At 39.3% G+C, this 10,806-nt stretch overlaps 1 long non-coding RNA gene across 1 annotated transcript in view; it reads left to right on the plus strand.

Moving 5' to 3' along the window:
* The window catches only part of LOC308191637, a 34,390-nt gene extending 26,608 nt beyond the window's left edge, over positions 1-7,782 (plus strand). Inside the window, exon 2 of the long non-coding RNA XR_013948178.1 lies at positions 1-7,782. This exon is cut by the window's left edge and continues 25,837 nt beyond it. This is a non-coding gene — a long non-coding RNA (uncharacterized lncRNA).
* The last annotated feature ends 3,024 nt before the right edge of the window (positions 7,783-10,806 follow it).

The following is a 10,806-nucleotide window of genomic DNA, read 5'->3' on the forward strand; positions in this document are numbered from 1 at the left end:
TGAGGCTATTGGAGGACTGTTATTTTAAGCTGGTTACACTCTGACCAAAAATGCTTCATTTCAGCAGAAAAATATCAAAGCATAGCCTTTCTCCACAATCTTTCCTTTTTTTTTTTTTTTCTCTGAAATGTTCCCATTCTGATGGTAAAAAGACTGTAGAGAAGGTAAACAAGGCACTGACTCAAAACGTGATTTGCATGATAGGTATAGGCTATATATATCCTTATATATAAGTATTTACAATATATAGCATAAATACTATATATATAAGTGTATATATAGAGAGAGTTACATATATAACCTATACATATATATATATAACGCGGAGTTTGGGAGCACTTCTGACTGAGAAATAAAACAGTAGGTATTACTAGAACAACAACAGAACAAGTAAATACAAAAATATACATTTTTTGTTTTAAAAAAATGAAATGAGATAAAATAAAAATATAAAGAAAAGTCAAATAATATTAGTTATGTTTCCAAATTTTCAATTGAAACTGTTTATTAAAAATTACCTGGCTATTCATTTTAATGCTTTCTGTTGTTCATCAGAGTTGGTTTTAATTTCTTTTTTAAAAAATCTAGACTTCTCAATAAAAACCCTTATTTTCTTGGCAAGAACTGCTTTCTTGTTAGAAATGTGTGACAGCTTCAGTGATGCTCTTATTCAGTGAGCAACAAAACTAAAATAATTGTGATAGGGACAAAGATATGATCTTTTTTGCATATCTCAATTTGTTAGGAGTAACTGTTAAATGCATATGCTATTTACCAAGAGCATTGGTGTAAGCAGTAGAAATAGTAACACTCCCAAAAATGTTAGACTAACACTTCTGAGTCCATCATTTCAATAACAACAATTCTGGATTTTATGCAAAACTTAACACCATTCACTTACTGGTGACCTTCTGGAGTCTGTGTTTTGAAATCGTGGATTGATGTATACCACCACCAAGGAGTAGTGGTATACATTACGGAAACTGAAAGGATTTGTGAGCAAGAGATATATAGAGAAATGCAGCTAGGAACCTTACCTAGTTTCCAAGGAAAGATTTGCACAGAATATGAAAAAGACCAAGGGGCCCTATGGGGCTCCATTTGAGGAGAAGAAACGTTCAGTAGCTGGCCAGTAATCTATGTTAGCTACCTGAAGAATCAAACAGGACAGCATACAGAAAGACTGTCATCTTGCATCATGTAAAGAAGGATTTGTGTGGGATAAGGCCACTGAGAAGAGGGGCAGAAGAAAAACACACTGGTGAATCTCATATGGTTTATATAAACTCCATCATGGACAAGTGTGTGCACATCCTGTAAATCACCAATTTGTGAATCCAAGGAGATGTGTATGTTTCCATTATACATCTCCCTCTCAGATATGCTGTGTAATACACACAAAGACTTCATGAGTGCTGTTGTGAGGTGTAAGCCAAGAGAAAGAAGAAGGTTCTGAGTTGATCTTGTCTTCCTCATTCTTGCCCCTTGCACAGTGTGAACCAGTTTTCTAGGGGGAGATTGCATTCAACAGAAGAACAGCATACTTTCTTCAATCCTGGCCTTCTAAAATAACGTTTTAGAAGATGGAGGATTAAAAAGATTAATGCTCTGAAACTTTTTTTTTTTTCGTGTAAATACTCTCCAAAATCTAGAATCCAAGAAGGGGTTGAAACATATATTTCTTTTCTTTTGTGCCTGCCAAGTGACTTTTCTCATTAATAGATCAAGTATAAATAGCCCACACAGTTGGCTCTGGTAATTTTCAAAATATGATATACATAAATTTAACTTTATAATCTCATGATAAGTATGACTGTATGAAGAAATAATAAATGATACACTCCATAATGCAGCTTCAGATGCTGCCAGAATATTTTATTGCTGTAGCAAGATTCATACCATCTATCGCTTGAGGAGTATGGGGAAAATAATTTCTCTTCTTCGGTGCCTTCTCCCAGTGCCCTCCAGAGAAGCCAAATCATTTGCAATAGTCCTTTTATAGGTAAATCAACTGATATTCTGTGTCTGCATTGGTGACTTGGGGCTGAATTCAGCCTGGAGAAGGTAGGGACTATAGACAGGGAACCCGCTAGGTCATATCAGCTGAGTCCACAAATGCTTTTGGTGTCCCTTGTCTACAACATCACAGAACCACCAGAAGTAGAAGAGTATGAGATCTGAAAGTGAAAAAGTGTTACTCAAGAGGATTCATTTTTCAAAATTGGAGGTTCAGAAGGAAACAAGGGGAAAAAGTGGCTGGATAGGAACAGAGGAGCAGTAGGTGTGGGATGTGGAGGGTGAAAAGTTGCAGAGAAGTCAGCCAGTCTGCACCCAAGCTTTCCACATTCCATGATCTTCTTTCTTCAGTAGCAGAGCTGAAAACTTAAGCCCTAGATACGTACCTCCTTAGGACTGTTCTGGTCCACAGACACTTCTGTGAATACAGTCTCCAGAGACATGCTTATATACATGCTCATATACATGAGTATATTAAATGAGTACATTACTAACAGCTTGGGTAACACTAACTATTTAACTGGGACAACACACAGACTGGCACAGACAAAAATGCATTTGCTCAGATTTCCAGGTAGGCTTTGCAGCTGATGCAAAGCCCATGAGGAGCCCTTTGTTGCCATGACTGCCCTTCCAGTAGCTTCAAGCTACTTCAAAGAGGCATCGGAAGGGCTGGACCAGGCAGTCAGCCCTTGGGCTCAGCCCTGACAGCAGTACAAAGTGGCACTTGCCTGACTCTTCAGTGTACAGTCACACAGTACTCTCTGCTTACACACATACTTACAAACTGTAATGCTCTAGACCTTTTGTCCTCATCCAACATAGCTGGTGAGTTAGGTTTTTTCCATCTCGTACAAATAAGCAGCCTGCGGTGGTATCTGGGTCAGACTCTGCAATACTATTCAAAGTTCAAACACGTAAAGTCACAGAATTCTTGAGCAATGGCCACAGAGTAGGTGGTGACTTTTCTTAATGAGATAAATGAAAGAAAAGATGCTGTTTTGATGCACAGCTGTTATGATGGAAAGCCCCAGATAATGGGCTGCGTCCTTACTGTGTTCATAAATACGCGAAATGGCATAAGCATCTACAGACCTATTCAGTATCTGTATGATATTATACTAACTATATACATACATACATATATGCATACACAGACACATAGATATAAATATATAAAAGTTGGTATATGTGCACATTTCTTTCTCCCTAGAGCAGACAGAAGCAAGTAGTGGACAGATGAAGCAGATGTTTCTTGATTAACCCAGGAAACGTGATATTTACTGGAATAGAGAATACTACACAAAATTGGCCAGAATGCTGACCTTTGTCAAATATGCAATATCTTCTGGGTCTTATGGGTTACCTGGATGGAAGCACAGGGATAAGGACAGCCTTCTGTTGTCTTTGCCTGGCTGACATACTTTCATTTGTTTGTCCACAGCAAGAACTGATCTCCATCCATTCACCTGCCCTAGAAGAGTCTCAGTCCATTTGTACCTGAACACAACCATCTCAGACAGCTTGAGTCAGATAGTCCAGTAACCTGCAAAGGCTCAAGTGAACGTCTCATTTTTCTTTACAAAATTCCCTGATCACACATTCCTTCAGGCCCAGTCTAAAGGCCAAGTCCTGCTTAACAAAAAAAACACCCTTCCCAAACTGGGAGAAACACCCAGTTGCTTCCCAAACCACCTGAGAAACACATCCCTGAAGGTTCACGTTGTTCACTAGAAATCCATCACTAAAAAGTACTGGCTGTAAACTGATGTAAGTTGAGGACACAAGATTGTCTGTCCAAACACTACATGTAAAGCTTGGTTATGAAAGAAATCAGACTGAGCTGTACTGCATTTAAAATTAACCTTTTAAACACATCCTTTCATTGGGAATGGTATCAGTAAATAAAGCAGTCAATGCCTATGTAGGGGGAGTGGAAAAGAGAAGCACACAAGCAGTGTTTTATCTCTCTTTTTTTTTTTTTTTCTTTTTTCCCTAGCATCAGGAAATAATGTTTGTGTCATCATGGGAAAAGTTACCCACCACACAGTATCTTAAGGCAGGATTTATTCCTTTTTATTGCTACATGTTCCCTCCATTTCTTCACTGGTACAGTTAAGCTCTCTGCCTCATGTTGAGCCCATCCTTACTTTGCCACCTCAGAGCCATTTTGTAACATATGGTCTATTAGGTGTAGATGTGCAACCGCTTACATAACTTAAGGCTTGCTGGAGTACAAAGACCTAAATACACAACAGATGCGCAAATGAACGTGGGGATGAACGTGCTGTGGATACAAAATGATGATGATACTGCTCAGAATCAGATTTATTCAGCTTCTCCTGCAGAGTACACCTGTCTTCTGCTGGCGGTATGCGCAGATCCAGCCAGCAAGGCTTCCTAGTCCAAAACTAAGCTTAGATCTTCCTTCCCTCCTTAGTGCACTTGTGACTCCCTCTCCCACACCTCGTTTGCACAGGGTATCTATGTTTGTCAAAGCATTTCATTAGCATATTCAAGACATACCCCCAGTAGGCTTGAATGTGATACACACAGACGCAAACAAATAAACCTAGATGAGCAAACACAAGTATACCTTGTGGGTTCGCAACAGGTTTAAAACAAATTACCAGAAAGGAGATTGAAAGTCATAACAACTCTCGTAGTAAGAAAGCAAGTCTTGTTTGCTACTTTGTTCTGGCAGTTCATGTTCCCCTGTAAAGGGTGCTGTGTTCCTCATGCCATGAAAGGAGCTGCAACCCTGGTCTTCTGCCAGATGGAGCTATTCCAGAGACCAGACATTAGCTCCTGGCTCCTGCTCAGGTAGCACAAAGGTGATGGAGCTGTGCACATCCAGCTGGGAACTATTTGGGCAGTCTTCATGTGGGGTAATTCTGGTATGAGTGAGTTCACACCATCTGCTTTTCCCTCTGACACAAGTATTTGGGCATGTTCAAAAGGGTCTGAGCACAGAGCTCAGTACATTGGGCTCATGCAGGCCAAGACTATCTTTAGGGGACTGCGGCAGTCACTGAAATTTATAAAAGGCCTTTGACTAGTAGAAAAATGAAAATATATCATGAAGCAGATTGTCCAGGTAAAGGTCTAGTTGCAAAGCTCTCTTGATTGTTTATGACAAAAAATGACTTCTTTCCAAATGACTGAGGAACCAAGGAAGCTTTCACCCCTTCACATAACACTGCAGCTTCAGGTTCCCCCATATGCCCAGCCCAATACCCCAGTCCACACAGTGGGCCTGGTCCTGCACCACACCTGTCCTTCCCTCACCAGGGTCACACCTGCTGTGTTCACGATATTTTTACATCTCTGAGACTGCAGTAGCTCTGACAAATCTGGTTCAAAAGTTGGCAGGGGGTAGGGGCTAACAGACAATACAAACACAAGAGCACCATTTCCTTGGGACTTCTTACCTGCATGAAACCAGGAACCTTTTTTCATTGTCTGCAGTAAGCACACAGATAGCGTGATGTAAAGCAGGCTCTGAGGCAGTGGTGGGTCTTTTACCAGCAAGTCTCTCCTATTTAGCATCCTCAATGGCTTTGCTGCCAACAGTTTAATCACCTTAGAAAGCCATGGATCCCTCTAACAGTAAAAGATACTACCTCGAATTACCTCAGCTGCGTCTTCCTGTGGCTATATTGTCAGACATTATCAGCAAATATTTGCTTGTTATAGATTGTCATTGGGGGAAAAAACATGCCAGTCTTCTTGCCTTCCAGGTAAGTAATGCTTTGTTGTTTATCCAGCGAAGATCGTCTCCCTCGAATTGTTCTTTCTGTGTATATTGCTCATCCAGACAGGCTGACAAGTGACAAGCTGCACCCACAAGCAGAAGTAATTCTGAGTATATAAAGGAGCAAAACCTTTATATTTAAAATGGCATGAGTTTGTTTTCTCATTGTCCCTACCTGCATCTTTCCAAACACCATCTCATGGTTTATACAGAGGGTAAGGTAATATGAATGCTGCTGACAATGCAAAGCCTTATTGTTCCTAAAAGGAAAGAAACTCTGCTCTATTCATTAGAAAATGAGAGATTTTGGAGCTGGAAAATTACATGCATTTCAATCACTGTTTCCCAAGTTCAGTATAAAATGATAAAAAGATTCTACCTAATGCTTTAAGCTTCTAGTGCAATTTCACTTTGAAAATATTAAGAAATATTCTATAGTTTTGAGAAAACATCTGACTTAAAAACACCCACATGTCTCCTCTTTTATTTCCTGGCTCCTTTGTATTGTACTACAGAAAAGCTAAAGCCTTTATTTTATTTGGTTAAGGGTAAAGAGAAAGGTAGGAGTTCCAATTGAAATGCAGACACTACCTGCCAACTTTCATGCCTCTCTTTTGAAAGGCACAGAGGGAACAGGCTGAGGCTGCCATGTAAAGTTGTAATACAATGTTAAACACATATTACTAGAAAACAAGATCTTCAGTACAGTAATATGCATAATGACTGGTTTAAGCATAATTGTGAACCATAATAGTAATAAAGCTTAGAGGAAGTACCAGTTCTTAATTAATGGCCCATTCTTTTGGTAAAAGTGCAGCTGCTTTATACCTTAGGTGTATATAATTAAGTGTATCATAAAGTATGGTTACATTTGTCTAATAATCAAGCACTGTAATGGAGTCTCCATGACTAGGTGCTATTTTACTCTTTTTTTTTTTTTTTATCTGAAGATTAATGAGGCTTGCTCTTAAACAACGTAAACTTCTTTTGAATATAGACATATGCGACATAAACAAGGAAGAATCTGAAGTCTTTCTAACAACCAGTATTAACATGAATCATGCAGAAAAGGGCCTGAGTCTATTACCCACTCTTCCCCTAAACACTGGCTGCATGTTAGAAAAACCATCTTCAAATGCGTTTTAACCTCAAAGCCATTCATTGAAAAACAAATGATCCTGTTTTCGTCCTTTAACAACCAAGAACTAAAATTTTATTTGGAACTGTTTTGCGCTGGCTTAAATACTGATGTTTTCTCAAAAACGTGAAAATGCATGTTGTGCCTCTCCCCCATATAGGCTTGCCTTTCTCATGCTGTAATTCAGTTCAACATATAAGCCTTTATTCCTTTTTCTATACAGGGAGTCTTGTAACTCGGAGTGTTTTCCTGTTGTGACTGAGAAGATGAGGAATTATAAAAGACTAACACTACAATTTAACGCTTCAGAGAAACAGTGTATATCATTACTCCGCTGTAGCCAAGCACACTAATTAATATTTATTGCACCTGTCAAACCAGTAGCCATGGTCAATCCATTGCTGCAGCAGTTCAATGGGAGGCTGGGCACCATATTTCTCCTTGGCAGGCATGTTTAGGTCATCAACAAAGACAAAAGCCCTTTTCCCCAGTGGAGCACTGTAAACCCTCTTCTTTCTCCTGCAAAATTAAACCATTAATTTTATTCATGTTAATTTTCATCTTACTTTGAAACAGCAGAAGAAAGAGAGAGAGGAAAAAAAAAAGAAGAAGAAAAGACAAGAAAGAAGGAAGGAAAATCACACACTTTCAGGGGAGCCTGCCTGACATTATTATTAGAACCAGTTCTTTTGGAATCCATGACCTTTTATTTTTATCAGATGTGCCGTAAAGGTCACAGAAACATGGGGAGGACATAGTTATAAATCCACATGGAGTTTAATCAAAGATGGCACGTTACTCTGAAGTAAACAACCTAATAAAACTATTCCAGTTTAAATAAAAAAAAAAAAAGAAAAAAAAAGAAAAAGGAAAAGACAAATCTTTGTAAAAGACTGTCAACAAAACTGATGAACATGAATGGCTATCAATGGAATTAATTAGGCAAGAGGGATTATAATAAGCGAATTTCGGTGTTGCACCTACAGTAGGCACTTTGGCACCCTGAGTGAAACGCTTTTATTTCCAGCCCTGCGCCTCGTTCCAAAGCATGTCACTGTGCACAGCGTGCTGCTGGGGAGCTGCATTCACTCCAGCTAATTACAAGACAATAAGAACTTGAACTAAAGGCAACTACAGAGTAGATTGCTTCAGTTCTGCCAGTTTGTATCCTGATTGCACTGTGAACACTGGTGACACTGTGAAATAACAGCATAAATGTAAGTGAGCTGAGATATTACACCCTACATTTCAGTATGTAGTATGAAAACAAATTTTAATTACAGGCCCTGCAAGAACTTCTCTTTCTTTTTTTTTTTTTTGGCCTTACCAGTCCTGGTAGGGCTGTCAGCAAAATGATACTGCGCTCAAGTGTGGACACTAGGTAAGCTGCATAGTAAAAAATAAGATATTTGTCTACTGAAGCTGAATTTGTTGTGCTGACATGTAAAAGTACCCACGCTGCTGAGACATGAGGGTCAGGCAATGCAAGGTTATGAAGTAGAGTTGAAATGGCAGCTATCAAGTGTGCAAGTTGTGAAACAACTGGAAGAGCTCCCAACTAGAGGAGGAGTAATGCATTTTCTTCTTTTGTAGAAGGCAGATAACATCTTATCGAAGCCCAGTGCTCCAGGAGTCCTTGTGAGCACCTAATTCAGATGCCAAGACTTGTAGAACGTACTATAAAATGCTCAGTGAATGGCTATTTTAATATTATAGATGTATATGAATAGCATTCAAGCTTCTCCCTGCAAAAGACTGTGGGCTGGATTTTCAGTATATATGCAATACACAGAGAAATAGATATATGTTTTGAGAATGTTGCTGGCTGTCCAAATAACTCTTTGAAATAAGAACTGGCTGTCAGATCTACTAAGGTACATTTGAAAATCACTCTAGCAGTTACATGACTCAACAGATGTCTAAATACCTTTGGAAATATAACCCTTTATGGTTAGATATATGAGGACAGATGTATACATATTTTTCCTCTCCCACTAAGACTTGTTACTTGAATGAATCTAAACTCACAGGGAAGATTTAGGTCATGCCACACACAGCTTTTAGGCACTCTGCCTTCTTCCACACAGCCCCAGGCTGGATGCTGGAGGCTACTGCATACAACCTGGAGAGAGCTGGTCACTGAAGAGCAGATCCAGAACCACTGCCTGCCCAGAGACCTCAATCACCAGGAGACAGCAAGACTCAGAGCAAGGCAAAATCCCACTTTTTCAGGAGAGTTAGACGCCCCTTTGCTCTCATTTCTTGTTAGCCCATGTAACAGCTTGTTACTTGGTATGAGAAACGGAAACTGTGCCAACCCCAGAAAAATGCCTGGGGTAGGGCAGTTCTCCTGAGAAATGGCCTAAATGCCAGCCCAGGTGGAGGGGTGCCTTGAGCCAGGGGACACACGGGCAGCTGGGGGCAGAGCAGGCGGGGTGGGCTGCGAGCACCCAGGGGCATCAAGGAGCGCGAAGTGCAGGTGTCTGTCTTGTGAGTCTAACCTATATTTCCTGGCTCCTTAATTCCTCCACAGGGTTTATTACGCGAGGCTGATGAAATGTATCAACAGCTACACCGTGGGCTGAAAGTGGAAAGAAGCCATTTTCCCTGAGCAAATAATTATAGAGCTAATTCTCGGGTCTTTTGTCAGCTGTCTTGCCTCTCCCTTAAATGCGGTTGGATGGTTGTTAGCACCATAAAACAGGTTCAAAATAATGCTTGAAATTAATACAGCTTGATTTAGATGACCATTTATTTCACAGCCCTAGTTAAAATGTTGGGGAGATTTAACGGAAGATAAACTTTGTATTTGGCCCTTTAAGCTAGGATAATTCTAGCAGTGCAATGCTTTGTTTAGAGGGCTAAATGCTATGGCATTTTTCCTTTTCTCCGACAAACAAACTGTTAGTTAGCCATCAGTTAATAACGGACAGGTAGAGGTGCTATATCAGAGAATATTTCATATGAGAGAATCACAGGAATCGGGTGCAGAAGAAACTTTTTATGTCATTTGTGTCCTTACCAATACAGAACTGTTTTGTATTCTATACTTCTGTACAGTTCATTTTACATGACCTAAAAAATGCTGCCTTCATTGTTTCTCCTGGAGTCTATTCATTAATGGCAGTTTTTTTCCTAATATGCAGCCTAAACATTCATTACCTTATTATGCTTCACAATGAACTGAATTCAGTGCTTCCAGCATATAGTCGTTATTTTTACCTATCAGCTGGAAATGTACTCTACTGTATGAAAACGTCAGAATTACCATACACCTACTGCCTGATAAAACATTACTCAAACCTTGTAATGTTTTCAAATCTTGAGCTATTAATAATTTAACATAATTAATTCAAAACACTTCACTCAATGTGAACCAGAGAGAGACGATGGGGAAATGATGCATATTCCATCTTTCAAGGGTGGAATTAAATATGGAAAACAAGGAAAAGATAAAGAGCTGCCAACACTTATTTGGAGTGTAATTCACCTGTTTTGAACTCACTATATATTTCACATGTCTAAGACTTTCAACTAACTTCACAGGCATAAATAAAACCCTTTCCCCTATCACAAGTGAACAATTTAACATGGTTAGAGCTGTTTGTCAGGCATAAGAAGAAAAGAAACAAATTAACAAATGGGGGAGATTTTCCTACAAAGGGAAGTAACAATTAAGTAAAAAAAACAGCCTTGTAAGAGATGCTTTAAAATGCAATGCACAGATTCCCTCTTTTTTGTTAATGCTTATCAGCAAACAGTATTGTATCACTAACACTTTTGCTTGATTAAACCTTCTTTGAAAGCAGCTTGTTGTTGCTCTTTTCATGATGGGGCTGCTTTTTAAATTTTATTTATTTAAATCAAGGCTGGACCCAACCATTTTTTTTTTCCTGGT

This window comes from Anser brachyrhynchus (genome assembly GCF_964034855.1).
Source record: "Anser brachyrhynchus genome assembly, chromosome: 1".
Taxonomy (NCBI): domain Eukaryota; kingdom Metazoa; phylum Chordata; class Aves; order Anseriformes; family Anatidae; genus Anser; species Anser brachyrhynchus.